The 27,198-nt window shown below is 34.8% G+C and overlaps 2 protein-coding genes across 4 annotated transcripts in view; one reads left to right on the forward strand and one right to left on the reverse strand.

Annotated features, from left to right (window-relative positions):
* The window catches only part of LOC145969278 (latrophilin Cirl), a 421,116-nt gene that overhangs the window by 363,540 nt on the left and 30,378 nt on the right, over nucleotides 1–27,198 (reverse strand). The window lies entirely within an intron of this gene.
* The window catches only part of LOC145969280 (uncharacterized), a 183,359-nt gene that overhangs the window by 40,727 nt on the left and 115,434 nt on the right, over nucleotides 1–27,198 (forward strand). For 2 of the 3 annotated variants that reach the window (XR_014438000.1, XR_014438001.1), the window contains exon 4: nucleotides 19,766–20,242. The exons of the other annotated variant lie outside the window; for it this stretch is intronic. The gene's annotated coding sequence lies outside the window, so the exon portion shown is untranslated. The remainder of the gene's footprint in view (nucleotides 1–19,765; nucleotides 20,243–27,198) is intronic. 3 annotated transcript variants of the gene reach the window in all.

Raw genomic sequence — 27,198 nt, forward strand, 5'->3', positions numbered from 1 at the left:
AAAATTTCAACTGGCTGTCGCGGCGAAGCACATGATTCATGATAGGGATTTATCGGTCAAAGCGCTAGTCGTATTACTTTTGTTCACCGATATTCTCTACCCAATACATACATTTAACCTTTTTACAACGATTATATTTATAAAATGGGAAATAAAAATGAATTTTTTGAGCAACATACGTACATACATACATACATACATACATACATACATATATAAATAAATTTTTATTTAAATATATTTATTTTATTGAAGAACAAACTGAGATTTTAATCAAAGGATTTTGTGTGATTGATTGACGAAAATTTATGTGGAAATATATATCCCATATATAACATATAAAGTTAAAACCTATTACAGATTTTAATATATTAATATACTACTTTAACATGTATTATTTATATGAAAAGAAGGAAGAAATAATTATATAATAGAAATTTTTATTATTAAACATACTCATTATATCAATTATTTTTTTTTGTATTGGTAGTTTTCCCCGCAAGAGGTTAACATCGATAGACAATGACTTCGTTCTATCGAGAGAGATTGGAAATATTCGGGTACGGATTGAAGGTCTCAATCACTGATAATCGGGTCGATGAACTTGGAGGGGGCGCCTCGTGTCGTTTCATATATCCTATTCGGAAACCATCTAGGGAAAGAAAGAGAAAGAGAGAAGGAAAAAGGGAGAAGGAACAATCGAAAATACAGAGATAATAAAGAATTTCACGTTTTTGCGAAATTGCCGTCAATTGGAGACATCGTCTCCCTCCTCATCCTTCTCTCATTCGGAATATCGTTTCGAACAGACATGATGGTCTTTGCATCTTGGCAGCTCCATTATCTGCGCCATCAATCGGAAATTCTTCTCCCTTTGCATCATCGCGAGGGATAGGGAGCAGAGTGAAGAGGGGAAAGACCGAGGGGGTTTGAGAGGGAAATGGTTTCATTAAAACAATCTCGCTGGTTCGCATAGCTCGATCGAAACCCCGTGTACAGAATAATGAGCGTGTGTCATTGACGTGCGCCGACTACAGTGCTTTTCAGAGATGGTATGTGATTCGTATCGCTAATAATATTAAAACGCATAAGGGGAAGGAGTGATTTTAATATTATATAAATTTATAATTACGCTATTCTTATAAAACATATCAATATAAAATATTTACAAATTATTTCTTTACATATCTTTCGAATGGCATTAATTATTTAATTATTTATATATATAAATTATTTTTTAATTATTATTTTTAATATATTTATAAAGTAAAGAAAAGATATAAAAAATTATGAGATGTCCAATTTGATAAAGCATTCTTATCAAAACTTTATGAAATATCGATAATTCTTGATATTTGTTTACATTATATTTGATATACATACATGCATAATAATTCTAGAGTTCTGCATTCTATAATGTAAGGAATGTGAATCGTGTTTCATTCATCATTGGTGAACCACGCTATATTCGACTCATGCATGTAACGGTCGACACGCGGTGCGCGTGGCATCGTGGCAGTGAAATGCGTGTATCTGAACAATTAGGTTTCAGGCCACCCTCAGTCCGACATGGCAGTCGCGCAGCCCCCCGCCCCCCCGCGATAATATGTACGTACTAGAAACTCTCGTGTTTTCTGTTAACGTATCGCGAAAACATGAGGAATAACGTTTCCCATTGCCGTGCCGTGACAACGTCGCCTGCCGCCCCCAACCTAATCGCGAAAAGATATTTCCACCCGGCGTACGGTAGAACGAAGGCGGGACGAGAGAAGGCGGGCAGCGCGTGCAAAAAGCGCGTTCGCTCACGAGAGGAATGTCAACTCACGCTCGCGCGGCCGTATTCGCGCGGCGATAAACGTCGCGGGGGTAGTTTCCAAGGTATTCGCCGTGGACGATTAATTCGCGCGATTAAAGATAGTTGAGTAGAATTCCTCAGATAGCGCACGCCGCCCTCCCAGATAATCCCTCCCGGTGAGTGCATATGCGAGTGTGGGGCGACGAAATTGACTCGTTACGAGCTACACCGAACAATTCAGTGATAAGTCATTATCGGTACCTAGATGCTAGACTCACAGTGAAAACATCGATAAAAGATAACCGATAAAGGCGGTATTTTGATATTGATTACGATGCTCGATTTATAAATTTTATGATAATCTTCATTTTTTATGGGAAAAAAATTGTACATACATATGTAAAAGTGAATGATTTTTTTCAAATAAAATTAACAAAATGTACGACTATTTTTATAACAATCTTTTTGTGTCAATAAAAAGAACACGTTCTTTTTTGAAAATAATTATTTTAAAAAAATTTTTTAAATTATTTTTAATCTTGCATCAGGTGCAACCACTCTGACACCAATTAATTTTTTCATGTGATAATTATAGAGGAGATTTTTTGTTGGAGCGTATTTAATTTATTGCATGTTTTTTAAATTTTATTAAAATTTTATTAATCTAACTTTTATTTTGAAACTTTATTTAAAAACTGAAATAGCTTTTTATATATAAATAAATATACATATGTTTTACAGCAAAAAATTTCTTTAAATTAATATAATATTCCGTTGAAGATGCAGTTTGAAAAAATTTTATTTCTTTTAATAATGAGCAAAGAAATAAAAATAAATCGTATATATAATTTTTCATTTATTCAGATAAATAAGATTTATTCCGATATTTAGATAGTTATCTGAGATCAGTTAAAAGAGGAAGTAATAGAACTTGCATCTATTGTTTAACTAAAATGCCTAGAAGCTTTGCCCGGAAAAATGAGCAATTATCACGACAATGCCTGGTAAAAGTGAACAGATAACAGTGTAGCGTGCATTTATGTTTCCGTCGAAACGACAAAGTATGCGCGTCGTCGCTCGTTAAGGGCTAGGTCCTTCTCTCTCTTTCTCTCTTTCTGACGGTAGAACCTATCTCGGAAATATTATATTCCTGCCGCGACAGCGCGGTAAAAATAATTTGATTAATGAAGGTTACTGCAATTAAGTCAGAGCACAAAATCTGCGCAGCGACAACTTAGCAACGCTTACAAAAAAAGCGGTAGATATTTTTCCATGAAGCATCTAAATTCTTTGATATATATATTTCTTTCTAATCTTTTATTTATAATTTTTTAAATAAAAAGCAAAAAAAATATCAATGCATAATAATATATCAAGAATTAATTATCTTAACTTAGGCTTTGGACTATAATTATAACACTGTAGACGTGTATTTGTAAAAAATTTATAAAGACAGCTAAAAAAAAACTTAAAGATATACGATTATCTTTGACCGAAATTTATATAAACAATTATTATTGCATTAATAATGAACGCTATTTCTTTTTATAATAATCTCTCTCTCTCTCTCTCTCTCTCTCTCTCATAAATGGATCTGTTTTCGTTTTTATATATACAAAAGTTTTTCACAGAGTTGCTAAAGGAATTTTTGCAAACAAGAATTATTTATAAATGAAGCATTCCATAATATATAAAGAACAAATTCGCTGAATATATATTCTAAAGCCTAAATAAATATATATCAGATTACGTTTTGTATCGTTTAAGACATAAGAACTTGACGAGGACTTTTGAAAATGAAATGAACGGATCATTTAATAAACATTATATCGATTGGCTCGAAACGCTTTGGCTAGGAATTATTTCCATCATCCTTTATACAAGGTCGTAATAAGGGTTGAAAGCTATTATTCGACGTTAAAAAGATTACAGTTCATGGTAGGCATCGGGTAGGCGCTCGTTACATGCAAATGCGTGAACCAGAGAAAGAATGAAAACAAGAGAGATAGAGAAACTGTCCTGCATTGAGGACCATTGGGATTATAAATTATAAATAGAGCCAACGACGAGGCTGTTGCTGATTCTCGGTTGATTCAAACGATCAATTAAAGCGAGTGGTCTTGTGTTTCCGAGTTATTATTTTTCTGTAACAATAGAATCGTTAAGTCTCCCTCTTCGGAACCTGACTTTGATTTCCGGAATCCTTTTAAAACAAATTTCTTAATCGCAATCGAAGCATATCGGTGCTTTCGTATCACGGAATCGAGTTTTTTCATTTTTAAAGATTATCTAAAGAGAATGTAAGTAGTGTATGTGTGTAATGTATACACATACTGATCTATTATATTAAGCGGTGTTAAAAGATATAATACCGCGTGACAGTGAAATGCTCGAAACTCTCATGTCATATTCGTACTGCTTTATCTACCTATCTACTGCTTAAAAATTCCGACCGTCATCGTCATCGGGTGACAGCTTCGGATTTCATTTCAAAAACAGCGCGCCCCTCGAATGGCCTCTTTAAATATACATATACGGCGTGCCGTATTACTGGAACACGAACGCGATGGGAACGGCTGTTTACCGAGCTTGTTTTGGTTAAGTCACGTCTGGAAAACAAACCTCACAGGGTGAAGTGTGTATAGGATCGTGCTCTGCGATAAGTCCTGACGAATGCCATCCTGCGCGAGAGAAAAGTCATCCGGACGATCCTTTCGGCTATGCCGCGTTTTTCCCTTTTAATAAGAAAATGTTTGACATTGCGGAATACGACTTTTCGAAAGCCAGAGACTACCAGATGGAAAACGTTTGTTTTTCTAGAAATATGATTTATTCAACTCGTGTTAGTTTCTTTTTCATATTATTGTCGGAAATTATACAAATTATGTTGCAATGCATTTCTTTAATAAATTATTCTGTTCTACTTTAATTTTAATTTTATTTTTTAGTAGAAACCACATTAAAGAGATGAATTTAATTTTTAGTTTAAACTTTTCTGAAAAGCGAGAATTACAGATTTAAAAGTTGTAATATGATAAACTATGGTAATTTAGACGAGTTAATTTTAATATACAATTAATAGTAATAAATTTTAATAAAGAAAACCTTGATGATAAATTATCTGTAAAAAAAAATGATAAATTTTCTTTATATTATTTTTGTTGCTTTTTCTTTATTATTGTTTTTATTATATAACATGATGGTGAAAATTATTGATTTAACGCCAGGCATCCTTTTATTTTCTTATGCGAAATATCCCATTATTAAATATGAGAAGTCAACTTTTGTTTCGCATGTAAAAGCAAAATAAGAAATGTAAATATCAGTTTTAGAAAAATATTGATTTTTAATAACTGATGCGAGTTTTCGTGTAAATAGTAGCAATGAAGAATAACGCTGTTTCTTTTTTTATTTATAAATCCAATGCAAATTGATACATGTACGTACATTCTTCCCCTCTGCTCCACATTTGCCAAAACATGTTTTTGACCATTTTATTGAATTTCCTTCCGATAGACGGGCGTTTGATGGCTCAAAAGAGGCCGTTAAAAACGAATATAAAGCGCATTCGGCTTGTTGGGCGAAATTTATAAAGCGAAATGCGGTAACATTTCCTTCTCCGGAGAAGCAACGTTAAGATCGGACTTCGGAAACTTGCGGGAAATCGAAATGCACTTCCGACGGAAGCTATTTTTAAAGCGACTTGCTTCTCCTCCTTGCTGTGGCGAAATTGCACTTACCTTCAAACTTCCTTTACTATTTTCTAAAATAGATGCGTTTACAGCAAGAGATTCAGGGAACAAAAACGTATATTTTAATTACTATCTTATGGATAAGCAAAAAAGGACAATATATCTTACATATTCATTTTAAAAAAATATTGTAAACTAAGTACTCTCTCTCTCTCTCTCTCTGTTTTTCCTCTCTTCCTTTATATATATGTTATATATATGTTACTCTAAAGTTATATTAATATTGAAATTAATAATTTCAAATAATATACTGTTCAAAAATGTATACAATTGCAAAAATTTGATTTTAATCATATACAAGTAAATTTTATTATATTAGAAGTCAAATGGTCGATTTTAAATTACCAAAATAATATTCAAAATTTGTAAATGAAATTGCAACACATATAATATGTTTTATTAAATTTACATAGGTATTAAAAAAATTATGGCAAGTAAAATAAATTTGATAAACTTGGAAAAATTTTTCATATCCTGACTATACATTACACGTGTAAAGTTTTATTTATAGCGTATTAATAAGTCGACTTTATTGACATTTTGGTGCAACTTTTCATTAAATATTATTTATTAAAACAACCGCCGTAAAAGTACATTTTAGCTTGATATTTAATCGTTAATACATTATGTTACATTGTAATCACTATCGAGCGAGCGTGAGACATGGGAGAAGGCCATGTTGACGCATGAAGGGACGATCGCTGTGATTTTCGCGTAGCGTTAGGGAAATTCGCCGGCTCGCATTTCATTACGGCTCGATAAGACAAAGAAATCCCTTTCGGAGAGAGGGAACAGCCTCGTAAAGTGAATTGAAAAGCGCTGTTTCCCCTCTCTCTTTTCCGCTTCCCTTATAGAATTCTCTTTCAGTCGTCTTTTGGGGCTCTTCCTGAGCCGGCAAACTGAGAAATCGGAGAAAATGGTTTGCGTAATCGGAGAAAGAGAGGCAGCATCTTGCTTGAGATATTAATAAAGATTTATAAGTAAGCGCACGCGTCTGTCAAGTCTGTCTCATTTCCGGCGCGATACGAGACGAAAGCCTACAACGCATAGATCGTTCCTCTCCATTAAAGAAACATCCGGCCGCGGCGAAATTATCTCGATATCGCTCTCGTGCGCAAGAGAGCGCGACGAATTAAACGCGATACTGCGTTAAATATTCGATGCTGCAATTTCGTAATAGCGGACCGGAACAGTTACGTCTAACAGTTCGCAATTATAACGAGAAAATATAAAAATTCAGGATATTTCTCTATCCCAGAAAACAGATGAGTCATTTGACTCTCCGATTTACTCTCTGATGCATTTGAAGATCATAATTATTCAGTATATTATTCGCTTTATAAATTTTTTTCTACAATACATATAATGTTATATATATATTGAAATTTTTTTATATTTTACTTTTATATTTTATTGTTATATTTATCATATATTGCGAATAAAATATTGGATAATCATAAATTTAAAATTTTATTGCACATAATTAACTAATTTTAGATTAAATGGAAATTAAATGGATCATTAGAAAATTAATATTATCAAAGTTATTACTTATTGAAATAATATTATTATAATTTCATGATTTTGTTATTAAAAGATTCAATTACTGTATATATTATTATATATATTATTGATGAATCACAGTATATATTATTAATAAGAGATTATTAATCTATAGCAGCATGTTTTGTCATGTAATTTTTCGAAGAATTTATCCGAAAAATCCTACTAATGTTGAATTAAAGAAGCGCAATTATTTAATAATCTATCGATTAATTATATTCTCATTTATTAGAATCATTGATATAATATGTAGACGCACACTTAATAGACTAATAATCTATTTGCATGAAAATAACAATATGTATCATATAACAAATCATTATCGATGAAACAATCTTTTTTCCATTCCATCTTGAGAAAACATTGGATATGTAATATTTTGCATCGATTTGAAAAATGGACGAGCCACGATGAAGGGAGAGCGTGTAAAAGCAAGATGTCGAGTACCGGCTCGACGGTTGTGCAAGAGCAACGAAGAAGAAGAGGCAACGAGAGAAGGAGGGATCGAGAAAGAGAGAAAGATCATTTTCGAGCGAGCAGATAGCATCCCAAAAGATTTAGAGGGTCAGCGCTGCAATTAGCGATGTTTAGAAGCGAATTATGAGATCGTATATCTTTCACTCGCTATTTCTCTCGTAGACCACCTTCTCTCTTTCTCTTCACGGCTCGTTCTCACTGTTTCTTTTCTCTCTGACACGGATAAACCTCTCTCTCAGTCACCCTTCTTCGCGTTATAGCTCGCGAGTACAAGCGAGCGATAGGTGAAGCCGGTCGCTATCTACGTTTCGTGAACTGTCGCTGTATTTTTTTCCCGGACCACCCTCTTGCGTCGTTCGAGCCCCTCAATAACCCTTGACCGCAGGTCAGCCCTTTTCCACCTGCGAGAACTCGCTACACAGTGTCCGATTTATCCTCGTGAGAAAGTGTTACGATCATATTTTGATTACATCGACACTGCAATGAATAAATATTTGTTGTGTGAATGTAAATTTTTCACACGTGTAATTCTCTGAGAAATATCTTGAAATTTTATTTTAAATTTGAAAAGTTTCCCAAACATAAATATATAGCATGATGTTATATATTAATTTTGTGTAATTGAAGTGTGATATGAGAATATTATTTATATTAGTTTATGGTAAAATTTATACAAGCTTATACAAATTTAAATATAAATGAGCTTATTTATATATCACTATGCCATATTATTATAACCTGGGAATAAAAAACAGAAAATGTAAAAAAGTTATAATGTGTTATTGGTTGGTATTTTTGTTTCAATATATTCTCACATTGAGAAATATTTTCTTTCCCTAGAATCGAGATTGGACTAACTTTATGTATAGATGTAAAAGCGTAATATCAGGAATTCACCAGCTATTTTTAATAAAAGAAAACATAACTAAGCATTTCATATCTGCGTTTCGTGTACTGTCGCTGTATTTTTTCCGCACTTCTTATTTACTGTACCTCCCATTTAATTTACACACTAAAAATCAGAAATCTCGTTTCAAACTTCAAAGGATTAATGGATGAATACGTTAATATTTCATTTCATTAGAAATTCGATAATACGATTCGCTGTTTTCTTAGAAAATTATCTAAATGAAATAAAAAATTGTAAAGCTTTATTGATAAGAAGAATTTTGTACGATAGAAACCAGAGTACTCGAGATCATTGAATCAACTGAAAGTAGTATGAAGAAAATCGAAAGAAATAATAACGTAACATTAAAATAATTTTTTGAATAGATTCTTTTTTATAATTTTTTAATGTTGTATGTTAAATTATTGTACATTTTACTTTGTTTGTTCAAAAATATATAATAGTCTGGTTTTTTTCGACAAATTAACATATTTTATACAATATAAGGCTCTCTGATCTTATCTAGAAATTGTATTCTACAATATAAATTACATATATACAGAGAAAGTATAAAAAATTTACCACTGAATTTTATAAGAGAAACTGTGTAGATATTTCTTTCTCTTTTCTTTTTGTACAAGAAAAGCATAGTCAGTTACATCAAGATATTCACAGGAACACGCATGTGTTTGATCGCTCCGCGGTCTTGGAACTACTCGATCGTATCCGTTGTGGCCGTCTTCATGTTCAAGAACCCGGTTTGTTACCCGTGCTTACGTTCATCTTCCATCGACCGTCATATTTTCCCGGTCCATTTTTGCCGCGCGAGGAGAATATAAAATGCGGTGGAAGAGAGGAAAATAAACATACAGGTGAATTACGGTTGGTATAAGCAGAACCACTTGTCCTTATTTTGGACAAGTTTGCTGTCGATCTTACAAACAATCGCTCGACAACTTCCGATACGTGTTTCGTCTATTTCTATTTTCTTTCGGCTGTCTTTTTTTCTCAATATTAATCCGCGAATCTGCAACACATTGAGCATAATTGTACGCAAAAAAGAGAATAAATTATTTTAATATATTTATAATATATTATTTTATCAACAATCTTTCCCACGACATTTATTGGACTCTTTAATAGTCTATTGAATATTATATTTTATGTTTCAATATTTATCTCACGCGAGCTCAATGATTCTTAAATTAATTTACTTTAGAGAGAAGAAGAGAGAAACTTATTTGAATCTACTGAATTATATTAAGATGAATTATATAAGTCGTATAAATAACTGCAAATGGTAGGTGTGCATTTGTTGGTTGAATAAGCAAGATGCATCTCCGAAAGTACGACTTGGCGTCACCTTCTTATTCTTCGTGATTCCATGATTGGAAGACGCAGAGTAGATTCGCGAAAGAGCGAAAACGACGATGAAGATACATCGCTGATGTTCTCATCTTCGTGCACCGCAGCTTCGCGCGAGCTACATTTTTCCCATGTTTGCCAACGTTTTTACCTTTGTGAGACTCTTGATATTTTTCCGTGTTAGGCGAAAATTCAAGTCGAAACAAATGCGTGCAAGTCTTCTTTGTATGTTATTACACTTGGCAAAATAATGTCAAAAATACGAAAAATTGAAATACATACGAGAATATCAAATTATATTAAAAAATATAAGTTTTAACAGAGTTTGTGGAATATAACAACAAACAATATATAATGCAATTATTAATACTATAAAATTTTAAAACATTAAATTAGAAATTTATATGTATGCATATAATAGTTTAAATGATTTATATCAATTTTAATATAAATATAAATAATCATTAATATAAATATATCGCATAATTCTTTATATATAACTGCTACAAGACTCTTGCTAATCAATAGTTTAAGACTTGCAGCTGCAATATATGTGTACATTGTATTATTTTTATACTATATAAAAAGAATAAAAAACGGAGACTAATCGATAAATGCACAATAAAACATAGGTATATTATAACATAATTATTATCATAATCTAGACAATGTATAATATATGGATGTATTATACAGGATATGCAAAATGCATCATTTAATAATTCCGTTTGATGTACAAGTATCCATTTCTAATTCAAACAATTATTTAATACATGCTTTTCATACACATCATTTTTTCAAAAATTTTGTCCCTTGTTTTTAAATATTTAAAAATGAATGATCAATGTATTAAGCGGCATCATCAGTGAAAATGTTACCTGTAAATTCTTTACACTTGTCGAAGTTTACACAATACGAAGTCGGACAAAAAGTCACGCAAATATGAAATGTTTTTTGACTCGTGAAGTTGGGTCGGCTGAGAATGCGCCAATTCGTCGCTCAGTTTTCAACTGTATAACGTCGAATGACGTCGTCCACCGCGACGGCGGGCGCATTCGGAGGCCGGACCGCAACGTTTGGTAAATTTGGCCACCCAGAGGTAAAGCAACGATAATAAATGAGCGGCGAGTGAGAGAGCATTGCCAGCGCCGCTCCAGGTCCAATTTCCCAAGAGGATACGAGAGAGATAGAGGAGAGCGAGGGAGAGGAAGGGAGAGAGACCGGGGCAAAACCGCAGCCTAAAAACAATATCCTACCACCGTGAACCAGTGACAGTGCCCGATAGCTACCCTCACCGCGGGTAAGTTATCGCCGCTCGTCTAATATATCCGAGTGGTAATAAGCCGCGCCGCCATCGATAAGACAACTCGATGAGATTTCAACGAAACTCGCGGAGTAAAATTATGAACGTTATTATATCACGTGAGATACATATATACGTTATAGATATGTATCTTTTTATTACGTCATGTGCGATATGATTAATTTTATTATTACAGCAATTAATTACTATTACATCATAGATTTTATTGCTATTATTATTTGATAAGTTATCACACTATTCTATCATACGATCTCTTATTTCACTAATAAATGACGGTGATTATTTTCTGCCATATAATTCATGTCATGTGACAAATTCATTCGATATCGGCAAATCAAACATGTCTAACTGTTTCATTTTAATCGTACAACAACTCAAGGATTCGTCGCGATACGAGCTCGAGGGTCACGCGAAACAAATCGCGCTCTCCCACGCATAGAAATAGAATCGATATGGGGAAGGAAAGGGACGACGGTGTCCAAACAAGGAAAGCTGTCGAGGAAGTTTATGAATGACATAATCCGCGGGTTTTGCAGCGAGCCGCCATAGTTCCATTGCTTGATTATGGCCGGAAAGAAAATACACGTCTCATTGTTCCTGGATCGGCATCTCCAGGGAACACGATCCGATCGTTAGTGGATCGGCTTTATGATTACGTCGTTATAAATTGACAATGATCCCGGTTTCCATCGGGCTGTCGTCGGGAAACTTCTCAACTAGCCGATATAATGACCGCACGTTGAGGCTTTTGTTTTTGGCGTATTCTTCGCTTCTTTGCTTATCAATTTTTCGCTGATCAATCGTCAGATAATTTTCTGATAGGGTAACTTTGTATTATGTAATAATTGCTTTTACTTTCGTTAAGATGAATAAATATAACGTAGATTTCATAGATAAAGACTACAATAATTTGCTCTTATTTTTTTCATAAATATTAGTCAACAGTTATTAAGATTCAATTATTTTTATATCTTTATACTATCTTTTAACTTTATATATTTATGAGAAAAAAAACAAATCTACTTGTTTACAGAGGATATCATTTTAAGTAAGAAATTTATGTAAAGAATGCGTGAAAGGAAAAATACTTTTTTTAACATATCTGTGATTGAAAGTGTGTAATTACTGAATTATAAATTTGTTATAGTTTAATCTTTGTACGAGGCAAAGGACTTACAAAATACATACAACGCTTTATTAACGGGAATAGAAACCTGATTATGTTCCAATACTCGCGATATGTGTTAATGACAACAAATGTGCACGTGTGCACAATAGTTATTAATTAGCAGTGAAACTCGGCAATTTAATTACGTATGCTGCATTATCGAGTATGGAATTAAACATATCCGTCGGGACCGACTTGAGGCGAGTGCAATCAGCGTAGCCATATGCGGTCGTGCAACCGTATAATTTACGGCCAATCGCGATCGAGAAGACACCACCCAACATATAATACATAATCGCTGACGTTGCGCGAGATATATACGTATTGTATCGCCGCTAAAAATCATCCACGAGAATACGGCGTGTTGTCAAGCATGAATTATACCTGCATCTTATATCTTAATCGAACGTTTTAATTATTTTTCGGCAAGAGGTGGAACGTCCAAGTAAATTTATATTCCAGGTAGAAGGTCGACCCGAAAATCTCGGTGCATTAATAAAATTCGAAAGATAAAATGCATCGTTTTCGCCTTTTAAAACGTATATATGTCATAAAATCAATATCCTGTCATACAATAAATAATTATTGTAATCAGCTGTTGCGATATTTGAGTCCAATTTTATGATAAATTATATTTATTAGAGTTATTTGCAATTCTCTCTATATTTTTTTCACTCTTATTTAAAATTCATGGTGCATCTAAAAATTATTACGCTCTACATCAAAACTGTGAGTTAATTTTGGAATTAAAAAAATATTTCTGAATAGCAAGAAAAATATTTCTCTGATATTCTTGATGCACATTGACTGTTTTTATTTTACACAACGAGATTTACTTTATAATGATTTTAAATTGATGTAACAGAAAATAACTAGAAGATTTAATTTTATTCTTATTAATAAACATCGAAACTGATAAAATTTCTCAATTTGAATCTTGTATTTATAAACTAGAAATTTAAGCATATAATTTTTAGCAAAATGTGATCTTTTTTATTGACATGCAAATTGTAATGACACGCAGTATCATAAAACAGCAACGTTGTCATATGTAATAAATAAACATGATATTTGTCGGCATTTTTGGAAATTGGCGTCGCATAATAACTCGCATCATTATACTAGAATAACGACGACAACTGTTATGTCGCTTGATATTACACGGTTGAAAATTGAATTAATTTTCTACGCCAAATTAGAGAGAAAAAAATTACAAGATGTTAAAATATCTTGACAAATTATATTACGAAAATGTAATGGTATAAAACTCTATGGGTTTTATTTAATGACAAGTGAGCTTTTCTGAGCTGCACGTGATCAGAATAATAGATCAGGCAATAGATAGAATCATCCTGATAAATAAAATACACAGAGCTTACTGTATTTTCGTATAATTTATGAAGACATTTTAATTTTTAACATCTTCTTTCTTTTTCTTTTTCTCCGTTAATCCACAATTTTTATAATAAATATTTAGGGAATATTGTATGTGTATAAAATTGTTGAAGGGACGACACAGCAGTTGAATGAATATGAACTAAATCATAAATATATCTATTATACACAAAGGAAATTAAACATTTTCTGCAAAATTATTTTTACAATTGTGTTACATGAGATAATGGGTAGCAATTGTAGTAGAAATTATTACGATAATTCAATGGAAAACGAAAATTGAGAAGAGATACTTTTTTTCTCGATTTATTTGCCTCCAAACCTCAATTAGGAAGGCCAGTTTGAAATAATCGATAATCGTAATCGTATATTGCCGTAGCATAATTCGAGGAATGAGATGGAGAACAGCGTAATATGTGTAATAATTAGCCAATTCTCGAAATTAATTGAATCGGATGCAGGAGGAATTTATAGTGAATACGATTACATTGCACTATAACGTGGTAATAGCGATAAATAATGATTTAAAGGAGTAATTAAGGTGAGCTATGTTCATCATAAATTGTCGAATCCAAAAATCGTTTATATAATTATCGTCCTGCGAGCGATTTCATTTTCAGCCGTAGCCGGGAGCGCTAGTTAATCCCCGGAGCTCATATTTTTTTCTTTTTTTTTTTCGAGTTGATTCATCGAAATTCATTGTTTCTTGTGTACCGGATGATGCTAGCAAAAACGAGATTTGCATGCTCGCAATATACATCGGCGAATTATTTTTTCACACCTCGCTGCTCGCGATCGTGCTTTTTTTAAACTGGACTTATCGGTCCTCGATGTCATATTTTGATCCGGTTTGCTCTTTTATTAAATAAAAGCGATGTGGATCTCTAAAATTAATTGATCAGTCGCGTATTAAATGCTCCACACAAAACCCGTGGTCGATTAGCGAAAATTCCCGATCTGCGATCGTTGTCGAATAATTCGAGTATTATTTGCCGGAGAGCACAAACGAAATATCTATTTATGAAAAAAAAGTTACACAGGCAATTATTCCTGCGCAAAAGCAAGTGACTATTATTTAATGCAAATAAAACAGCAATATTTCCCAAAAAACTGAACAATTATTGTTTCCCATAGAAATGGAAATGGAATATCATATTTTTGTAAAAAACAATTCGACTCGTATTTTTGCATTCATTCTATGTTGACACAATAAAGCATACTTGATTAAATTAAATTTAAGTTAAATAAAATAAAATAAAATTTAAGTTAAATAAAATTAAATTAAATTTAAGTTAAATAAAATTAAATATAAATTTCTCTTCTGATTGAGAATAATTTAAAGCCAACTTAAATGTATGTACTAAATAAGAAAATTCATATCTTTTTTATTTGAGCTAAAAATATATTGATCACAAAATTCATAAAAAAATGCATAACCGAAGGAAACTTCCATAGCGTATACTCTATATACATTGGATCTTTATCTTTCACATCCATATCAAGAATCTACGATAATAATTTTCTTATCGTGAATTTGCCGTGGAAAAACAAGATAAGCAGCTTCAAAACTTGTCTTGAAGGAGCATCAAGGCGAACGATGCAGGGGTGCAATTCTAAGGGGTAGCACGGTGGATGCAAGCGATCGTGAAGAATTCGCTTTTACGAGATTCCGCCGGAAAGTCCTGAAATCGCACGAAATGAACGCCGAGAGCGCGTCGAGCGCAATCGGAATCTTGTAGATGCATATCAATGCAGACGGGAATTTTCATTTACGGATCGAGAGATCGCGCGCGATCACGCTGGATTCACGCGTTCTGCGTTCCACTGAAAACGCACCGGATTTTCTCCGCACGTTTCTATTGCGTGTCAAGCTGTTAATGCGTGCGAACAAAATAATACTGTACGGATACTTTTTTCAAAAGCAAAAAATGTATATTTTTTTGGCACGCTAAATCTCTCTTTTCCTTTCTAACTCTAAAATTATATTTAGAAAGATAATTTTTTAATTATATGTAAAATAAACATTAACACATTGAATAAGGAAAGTGTACGTATAATGTTCTATCCTTAGATTCTGTAGCGATATAATTAATTGCATAGTTATTCATATCGCCTGACTAAATACTGCTAAATAACGATCGAGTAAAATTAATGGCGTTCGAAATGTGAATCGAAAAATAATATATGCGTCAAAGAGAGAAGTTACAAACTAATGTAATATCGCAGAATTATAAAACGTATGCGCACATACAATATCTTTGAATCTCTCAGCGGCGCGATTAATTGCGAATCAATTTGCATCGCGAACGATACTGCTGAATAGATCAGCAGTAACAGCCGGCTCTTACTTCGCTTCATCTTGCAGCATGGAATTTTAAAACGATCTATACGAGATTATATTAATGGCAAGGTACGAGTTATAGCGTCCGCGCCGTGGAAGCATGCCTTTCAATACTGTAAACGTTCATTGCGATCACTTCATACGTGATTGAAGCCATCGGCGTAGCTCGCCGCTTCATCATTGAAATCTTATCGCAGTTTCTGCAGGATCTCGATTCGCGTCATGGCTTCCCGCGCCACTGGTGTATAAGTTGGTACGGAAAATCGATAGTAATCGCGATTAAATAAGTTCCCTCGGATAACTTTTTTCTGCGACGATATACTCGCACACGTTGGCTACAATGTTACATTACAAACCTCTTATACGATTCTCGTTACGAGAGAACCTATTGGAGAGATGTAGGTATAATGAAAGCAAGCAATACATCTTGATGAAAAGACATTTTAGAAATATGAAATGCATATCAAGAAAGATCATTCTTAAATTAATATAAAGGATCTCTGAAAGCACGCGAGTGTCTTTATTTATAGAAATGTTTGAGTCTTCTGTAGTCTTCTGTAGTCTTCTGTAGTCTTCTGTCATCTATCAAAATTGGTCGAAACAGGTGAAATCTCATATACCAACCGCTGTACGTCCTTGTAGCAATTGTGCCATTTTATTTGCCGAATGTTTCTCGCGTCACGGACGTAATATTAAATAAAATCGAAACCCAAATATCGGTGTTAAATATTTTTCGAGATAATATTGTCACGATAGGATGCGCTCCGGCCGCCACCGCCGTTATAGATCGAACGGAGTACACTTAAATGTGTGCATTAGGGAGGACATCGAAAGAAAACATTTGCTTTGCACCCTCACAAGTCCGGTCCAATGGGTCACAAATTTCCTGCGTAAGCATTAGGGTCTATCTGGCTGAACGATAGCGAGTCGTGAGCTCGTTTTTCTCGTATTTGCGTCTATCCCACGACGTCAGCGAACCGCCGATTCCCTTTATCCCCGATCTGCTACTATCGTTGATGGCTATATAAGTCATTCTCACGGAGGGACATTTAAATTTGCACCAAATTTTATCGACGCATTTAAATTTGCACCAAATTTTATCGACGCAATGCATAACCCCGATGTATCGGTGAACACTTTGAAAAAAATCTGCAACTGATAAAAATAAAATTCGATATTCTCTTAAAGTGAATTTCTTAATTATACGCATTATAAGGTATGCATCATAGATCTGCATCGCAGTTAATAATTATCGGGGATAACGATCTATCGATTTGTAAAATGACTGCAAACCGCAGATTCAATAATTCATGCAATCATTATATATCAATTTGTCAAATATCGATATATTTGTTAATTTTTTATTTTGACATTTTAATATTTTAATCAGTCTGCATTAATATTGCTTCGTTGAGCGGAAGAGATACACCATTATTATTAATATTTGTATCGTGATAACATATTTATATAATGCAAATTATACATATACGTATTATGTATTGGATTTTATCGCAAAAAATTATATCTTTATATTAATTTCTTCCATCAAAAATAGCAGAGATTTTTTTCTGCAAGATATTAAATTACACTCGGATCTCGCGCATAAGATATAATGATGTAAATAATATTCTCACGTATCCTCGATCCCCTCCGTTCCTCGATCTGCTCGATTTTATCATTTCCGCGATACTGCACGGTCGCTTTACAGAATCCTTGAAGGATCTATTTATGGATCCGTAACTATTGATCGGCATGCATCGGTCGGCTCGATACGCGGATAATCATTTCCTCCGTAATCATATTTACGGGGATTACGGTACCGCGCTAATCAGTGGCGCGTAATTCCGCTAGAATCAGTCACCGGCACACATTACTAATTACTTCGCGATCGGCTTATTACAGGCGACGCGAATTATTATCAGATATCGATCAAATGATTTGCTACTCGACCGAAACAAACTCGATGCAATGCGTCTTTTGCAAATAGACTAGCGTGTTATTCGATCTTCCTTTTTATCTAGTTTCGGTTTTTTAGCTGCACTTTTTACGTTCGTTTCCTTTTTGCGAATCGTGAATGTACATACACTTGTTTCATCTTATATATAAACAGAAAATTCTATTAATATGAAATCCGTGTTCTTTTTTCTGCTCTACACATGATTAGCTTTAAACAGAAAAATTAACTTTAAACATATTGGAATTAAAATTAAAATAAAATGTGCAACGTTGCGTTCCTCCAACTTTCGTATTTGTTGAAGAAGTTTGGGTATTAATTTCGCTTCAGGCTGTGCAAGTGCATTCCCGCCCAGGGAAGAACGCATCTGCTCGCGATGATATTTCATTCAAATGGTCACAGTGAAAAGTATTGATGATTTCGAGAGACTTATCGCATCATCTGCGCAAACTTATGAGCACCGGGCGATCTGCAAACGACGCGACGTCCCGACGTCGTTTCCAATGTCGAAACTTGCAAATCGATGACGTTTGCATGCATGACGGAATATATTAAGAGAACCGACTCTATACTGAATTAATGATTCACTACGAATATATGAACAAACTTTTGATTGGACGCGTCAGAGAAATAAATTCAGTGCAGATGCAATTGCGTGAGAAAACTCGAAATTTTGATAGGGAGAAAATTTTTTAAATTATTCTCAAATTATGACGTTTCTAATTATGAGGTCCATTTTGTATAATTTGATAGCTTCTTGATAGATTATTCAAAGGAACTCGCACATTGTTGAAATGGACGATAGATTTTCACAAAAACCTTGTTTAGGCAAGTCAGTTATCCTTCAGCCTGAACGACTTATTTGGGACAACCGTGAGTTGTGTAAACTCGCCTGTACACACATACTATTGTCATTCGTATCATAGGCTGTCGAACGGGCAGGTGCGTCCTGCGCGGGACATTTCTGGATCCATCGTTCGCGAATCGGATCGAGTTTCGACACGAAAACTATCGCGGTCCGATCGTGTATCCAATTACCGAGACATTGCTATGCGGAATATTTCGTGTATGAGCGTTCGACAGGATGATATCGATAAGGCATTCGTTGTGACATCGGGCTCGAGCCGTCGACCCAGGAATATTTTGTCCCCTGCTACCCCCTTCCCCCCTTTTCCCCTCTCTGCTTGCCATTTATATATCTCTCCGAGCCCCTGTTCGCTCACCGTCTGATCGATGCGACTCGATTTTTACGAGTCATAACCGCCGCGTTCGAGCTGGACCGGTTTAATCTACCGGTCGCGATCTAATTTATCTGTGGGAGTAATTGAAAGCCTTGAATTTCGGATAGTTTCGATGCGACATCTTTTTCCTGGGAATTGGCATGACTGAATAATAAAGTGTTTGAATCGGAATTTACCTTTTTTTGCAAGTGATTTAAACTTTTTTTCGAAGCGTAAGGTAGAGAAGATTATCTTAATGTAAAAAGCTGAAATTAATAATAATTTTGTTAGCAAGTGTATCCTGTTAATAATTACTAAAAACAGAATATATAAATCGTATATAAAATATCTAAATAAGAGCAGCTGAAATAATAAGTCATAAAACATTCAATTGCCGTTTTTTTCTTATAATTCGTACTTCGTAATACATTGCTATCGATATAAACGATGCTCATATGTACATAATATTGTTTATGTGTTTAGACATTCATAAATTATTAATGTGACACATCGTTATTTCAGCTCAATAAAAAATATTGTACAAAGTGCAATCCTTTTGGAGAAAGAGAGAACTGTGCGAAGATGTCATACGAAGTTTCAAACGAACGTGCGATGGGCGGAAGAAAAATATTAGCGTCATATCGCTTCCTGGCTACAGGGACGGCCGATAGGTTGATACCAGCACAATATTACAACAGTAACAGCGGCCGTTGATCGTGCGGCTCTCGAAGTGGCTATGCAAATTAACGCGGGCTCTATCGAGCGAGATTGCCCGGAGAGAGCCTCGGCGAAAGAGAGCGAAGGATAGATACGAATAATCAAAGAAGGACGGTAGAGATGAATAGAAAGAGTGATGTATAGAAGAGAAAGAGGAACAGAGAGGAAAAGCCGCAGGGCAAGGGAATCCGAGAGGGCAAGCATCGGAGAGAGTGAACGAGAATAAAGAAAGAAGAGGAACGTCGACTGAAGATCGTAGAAAGGGATAGCAGATGAACGCGGGTGAGTTGATTTTATCTTATTCAGAATTCTTCGAAGGACAATTTCGCGATGCAGGGATTTTGGGCTAAATCATCGACACGCGAATGATGAGATATATGTATTGTTAACACTAATTCTATTTAATAATCATTTTTATCTAATATATATTTCGTATATCCGTTGCATGAAGGATTAAACCATCAAATTTCTGGGCGCATAAATACATAATATTTGTGAAAATCACGTGGCAAGGAACGATCTGCATGCTTCATATCACGACAAACACAAAAAACGTTCCGAGATATCGGGAAAGTCACTCGCACATCAGGCGCTCCTAAACCGCACCTCGCGGAAAACTGGCGTTCTCTTTTTTTATTTTCAACTGACTGGCTCGTCCCGGCTCGCACTGCTCGGCAAGAAGTCGCCGAGCGAAATTGGAAAAATGATCATGACCCGAGTTCATTTGTCTCCGCCGCGAACATCGCTTGGCGCGACCGCAAAAAGCGACGGTGCGCGACGCGCGATCGATTCGCACGCGCGCGTTGGAGGCTGCGATCTATATTCGCGACGCGCGCAAAAAGCGCGCTGAATTATTGCCGAAGTTCCCCCGCACGGAATAGCAGAGAGAGAAGGACAGAGAGGGGAAAGAGAGACAGAGAGAGAAAGAGAAAGAGCGAGGTGGCGTCTGCCGTCGATTGCAGAGGTTATTTCCGAATGTATATTATAGATATTATCAATTCAATGCTCCTGCTGTATGTGGTTACTAGTGAATTAGTTGAAATATCATAGTTCTGCGTACGATATTAAATCGATACGCCATGATTGTTGCATGAAATGTTGTTTGCGATATGGAAGAGGATGACATTTTATTGAATTTTGTGACGGTACCGCAAAATCTTCTGCATTTTACAATTGAAATTTTGATGTCATGCACACACGCATTTATCGTGGTTTACGATAAACGTCATTTAATTCTACATTGGCACAATTTAATCGCAATTAATAATCGTTAATAGATATTACGCACACATACGCACATGCCAATATACATATATAGATATCCCTTACATATATTTCACAAGTCTACTTCGAAATGCAATGACGTTTACGTCATTGCATTACTATTATATTAATATCGTGGTTAAATTGATGAGAAAATACAATTAATCATTCATAATATTTTTTCAGAGAGAATACGATATACTATCTCGAAATTTCTTACTCATTATTATTATTCCTCCAATGTCTTTGCGAAAATTTGCAAGTATAAAAGACAAGTGTGGAATCAAATAAAAAAATTCACTGAAAACAATGTCCCGCGCGTTCATAATTCTAGTGATCTCACTGTTCCATTGAATTTTCCTCTCGCGAAAAACACGGTCCAAACACGGGAAATTCTGACCTCGTCGCGATGCACGTCCGTTTCGGTTATATACTGTGAAACAAAAAATGAACATGGAGAAAAGAATGAGAGAAAATATGTGAGTCTAGGAAGATAAGAAAAGTAGTAAAGAAGGGAATGCATTTTCTGAAGCGAAACGTACGAAATGTATGCCAAGAGAGCAGTGAGTTCTCTCTTTTTTTCTCTCTCTCTCTCTCTCTCATTCTGTCTATGTGGAGAATTTGTCGATTTGTTATTCGAAGATAGATAGTTTACTCGAAGTCTGAGCACGAAATGATTTCAGAGTTACGGGTGTGGCAAGTGTTCGTTGCTTCTCTTCTACATCCCTCTCTTTTTCTCATCTTGCTTTGACAGATCCTCCTCCTCCCTCTCTCTTTCTCTTTCTCCCATTTCGGAGGCAGTCGAGTTCGTCAAATGGAGAGGCTCCGCGAAGATCGGGTTGTATTTCATAAAGTGAGAAACCAAGTTCAGCGCAGCCTGCAAGTTTGCCGGGTCCAATCCTGACGTGCACTTTAATACAAGTTTTCTATTCGCTTCTCTCTCCTCTTCCCGCTCTACCGCCCTCTCCCTCTCTTTCGCTTAATATTCCTCTTGCTCTTAGTTTATTAACTAGCGCCGGGAATCTGGCGCCGGTGCCAGGAATATGACGATGCGTCGTCGCAGGTCGCCGCAAAAACGTGCCTGAAACGAAGTCCATGTAGCGAGAAGACGTTATGTGACACCCGCGCAGAAAGTGTTATTTACGGGCGTTTCTAGGGAGCGAAGCGCAAGCCGGTGAGTTAACGTTGCCCAAGGAAAAACAAACATTTTAATGCGCCACCCACTGTAATGCAGCCGTTGTGCGCGCCGGAGTGCATCTTTGCTGAAAAGAAAAGAGCCGCGCGATTTTTGCGAACGATTAAACCCTTCGGGGCCGCATTAAAAGTGTCTTCATTAAAAGAACAATTTAAATATTTTACGAATCATATTTTTATTACGAGAATTTTTGGAATATTTTTGAAAGCATTAGGCGTTCTGCTTTTTAAAAAGTTTTTCTAGTGAACTTTAATCGTGTTTCAAGCGCAAAAGAGTTTTTATGTTTTTATATACTTAAGGAAAAATAAAACGGTTATTATATTAAAATCTTATTATTTATGAATTTTTAAATTAGTTAATATATTTCTTTCCGTGGAGTTAGTAAAAATCAACGTTATATACAAGTTGTTAATTAACTTGCGTGCGTAATTACATTTTACAGCGAAAGTAAAAATATGTTTCACGATTGCATTTCGGCTAGTTTATTTTGAAAAGAGATAATCGTGACATAATTACAAGATTGTATTGTAAATACTGAAAATTAAAGTGTTTCAATAAATTAAAATACACGTATACAATAGTACAAAAAATACCATTAATCCCAAACATAACGATCTGTGAACATTTTAGAAAATATTTAAAAATACTAATTATAAAAATTTATAGAAAAATATGTTATTAATTAGCTCAACGTTTATAATTTTACATAACAATTCTTATTTTTATTATTTGCGAAAAAATATGATAAGAAACATCACAGGAGAAACAGTTTCTGAAAAACATCAAACGTTGATTAGAATCCACCGCTTAATTACATACGTGAACGATCCAAGAAATCAGGTCACCTGAAGCAACTTCTGGTCTAAAGTCATCACACACGGTAATAAATTAATTAAACTGACCAAAATTTCCGAAAGGTTACACGAACTCCGAGTTTCCCGGCTTAAGTAAAGCATAAATTCTCGACGGTATTGCGTCCCGAAAAAATAGAGACGCGGGAGTTGCCGAGAAAAATGGAAGCGAGCTTTTGTACACAATACTCGGCGGCATCATAAAACATTCGCGGAGGTTATAATTTCGAACAGTTTTCCTAACAGAGCACACGGGTAGCGACCAACTATCCATTACCAATATGCGTTGTACACATACATATACGCACATATACGCAAACTGTTTTGTCCTATAATTATTCCGCAATTTGTTTTTTGTCTTGATAATGAAAAATTATCCCTAAATAACTACTTCCATTTTCGTTCTTCCCTTCTTTACCTTATATTCCACATTCTTCTTTTTCGATACTTCGCAAGAATTGCAATCAAACTGGCAAAGCGCGGCAATTAGTCATTCCGTGGGGTCTCTAAAACACTAAAATAGCTTTCCTCCATCTCTCATTCCTCTCTCGCCTTCTCGAGCTCGCATAATTAGAGCGCATAATTTCTGAAACCGTTAAGAATTACTACGGTCCGTCGGAACCTCTTGAGCTGATATTCTTTTCTTAAACTGGTTCATCAGTACTTGCATAAGAAAGCTGAGAGAAAGATAGTAGTCTAAATTTTAAAGACACGTTCTATGAGAAAGAAATCTGTTCGCATTTTGCGTGAATAAAGTAAGAGTTATAGTACACGTTACTTTTCTATATTAGAAGAGTTTCTTTTAGGTACCTAATTTCTAGTCTGTAATATTTAAAAATTATTTAAAATTTCAATTTTACTCTAATTCTTTTTATATTAAGTTTGCTCGATATTATTGTTAGTTAAATATGGTGTTAAATCTGTAGTATCTTCCGAAATATATAACTAGACGAGAGGTGTTGGTTCGGTCGAGCCCTCGAAATAGATGGTACGCTGGCAGCATAATTTCAGTTGCAAAAACAAAGGGAGTTAAGCAGGAATATATATGGAGGACGATAATTAACGTAATCTGTTTCCATTGGACGCGGTGGAACGACGGCTGACATTCACGGCGGGAATATCCAGTTGCAAACTCGAATCCGCGAACGTGAATAAATGTTTTCGGTGGTGGGAGTGGCCGTAATTAAATTATAAATTGCGAGCAATTTTATACTAATTACCAGAGGTACACATTAACAGAGCCATTAAGTCTCGCCGCACAGACACTTCGCGATTCGTCGTACGGACTTTCTTGCCGCGAAATACGTTTACACGAGTATAGTGCACATGACAATAACATATTCTTAACCACCAACGAGATATGAGAGCTGTAATTGGTCAGAAAATCTACATATATTTCGCCGCGAAAATTGCAGCGCATTAACATTAATTCGCTGACAAAACGCAAAAACTTGCATCGCTACAATCAATTTTAAAGAAAATATATGTGTGCATTTTTCGCTTCAGGAACAACATTAATTCTCGCAAATGAGATTAAAACAACGTTATCCCAAGCATAATTAATGTATTTTTAAAACCTTACTATATATGTTATAAATGAAGATAAAATATCTTTATTCGTGTTTCAGCAGGGAAAATTATAGTCGCGTCACGAACAAAGACCGAAGTAAATGCTCTTTAATCATTTGTATAATTAAAGCTGGTGATAATTAACAATTATTAATTTCAAAGAATCTTTTTACTCGGTTGGTATAAAAATATCTACAATCTTATCAAAGACTGAGTAGGTCTTACTGAAAATCGGAAATCTCGGCAAATCCTCTTTACTTGTTTTCTCTTATTTTCTTGTGCTTATTAGGAAACTCTCTTCATTCCCGCTCCTTTCCTTTTCCGCTGCTGCAGATAGATATAATGTGTCCCATAAGTTGACCAATCGTATACTTCTTGAGCGGCTTATCCTAGAGGCGCTTTCCCGTAAAGATAATAGGAATATGACGACCAATCAAAGACGAGTGTTTGGCTTACGTCGTACGCTTAGAATGAACTTGAGCGATCGATCAAAAAACAATTCGGTTCTACGCGACTTTCGTGTGGATTCGATTTCTTCCGTTAAGGGCCGAGATTCGATCGTAGATACTTGAAGGGGGCAACATCCTTAAAAAGTTTTGAGCAATTAATGCTAGGAAGTTTCGCAAATTTAAAAGAGTAGAATTTAAATATACGAGAATTACGATTCAAATTTTAATCTTAGACCACATTATTTGTCTGCATATATATGAACGTGTATTTAAGTGTATTTTTTTCGTCATTATGGCGCGCATTAATAAAAAGTGCCGACCGCAGAGCACTCTCTCGCGCGACATTATCTAAAATAATTTTGCGAACCGCGCTGCGTGTCCGCGAAAGTGCTGCTAAATTCATAAACGCGCGCCTGGCCTATCATTATCGTCTTAACCAGCTTATCGTGGCGTATAATTATGCGGCCTATTACATCCCACTTTCTCATTTGAATGCGCCAGCGCATTTTTGCGAGCAATAATTTGTGACATCGTTACGGTCGACTGTTTATCGGTCGCGACACAAGAAAAATGGTCGCAGCCAACGTTATTCCGGACGATTTTATCTTACTCGACCGAGACTCATCGATACCGCGACCGCGTGTCGAACCTACGTACGTTAAACCTGTTCCAGAACTCGTATCGTCGCATCGCTAAGGGTCGCCACTTCCTCTAATCACGTAAAGACACTCCTTTTCGAGTTCAGCCAATATGCTGTTTACAGTCGAGATAGATAATTTCAGGGACGATCATGCAAAACAGGCCAATATTATTATACAATTTTGATACCATTAACCGGACTGTTTCAATGAAATTAATTAATTTTATTAAAGTAATTTTGTTAGGTAATATTTTTTATATATATACTACAGTGTATATATATATATATATATATATATATATTTTTTTTTTTTTTTTTTCTTTTCCTATGTGTGATTTTAATCAGGATATAATATAATAAACAAATATTGCTTTGTACAAAAATAAATAACAGAATTTGGAAAAACATTTAAATTTTATTTTGGACAAAATAAATATCGAATTAATTTAGATGTATATAATTGAAACTTGTTACTTTGTAGTTGTATGCAAGTTTTGATTAAAATATGACTAATAATTTGTTGTAATCTACTATTATACAAGATCCTGAATTAAGAAAATATTTTAAAACGATCATACAAAACGAACTAATGTAATACAATATAATGTATGATTCCAGTCAGAATACAATATAATAAATAAATATCACTTTTTACAAAAATAAATAACAGCATTTGGAAAAACATTTAAATTTTATTTTATTTTACGGACCAAATTTTAAAATTGTTATTTTAATTTATAAGATACATTACTGGTGCAGGTAGGAGCGACTTATAAAATTATTCGCGGTTCATTTACAATTCGCTAATATTTCCCTTATAATATCTAGATAATTCCAAAAATCAGGAATGCACGACGATAATTTAGCATAGAACTCACTCTAATGATGCTGACGTGCTTTAACGTCACCAAGCAGCGACACCATACTATGAAACGAGCTCGCAGGGTTGCGTTATCCCACAACAAGTTTATACATACGAATTGCAACTGATAGAGAAACAAGTTACAGCGGATTGCCAATTGGATTGCAGTTAGCGTCGAGCGGATAGTTTATTCGCGGGCCGCCGATAATCTCGTCGGCGCGTGTGTGTTCAAGCATATCATAAACATATATGCATTCATATATATGCCTGCGAAACACGCGAGCACCATTTGGCGCGCATGTTAATTCAATCAAATCAACCGGCGGCGCGCACTCGAAAAAGCCGACGCTGCAAATAAATCATTCAAATGTGGCTCGATGTCCCGTATTACGCGAAAAAGAATCGACAC

This window comes from Camponotus vicinus, unplaced genomic scaffold, assembly GCF_025532165.1.
Source record: "Camponotus vicinus isolate PSW18456_S1 unplaced genomic scaffold, iyCamVici1.0 SCAF_3, whole genome shotgun sequence".
NCBI classification, from domain to species: Eukaryota; Metazoa; Arthropoda; class Insecta; order Hymenoptera; family Formicidae; genus Camponotus; species Camponotus vicinus.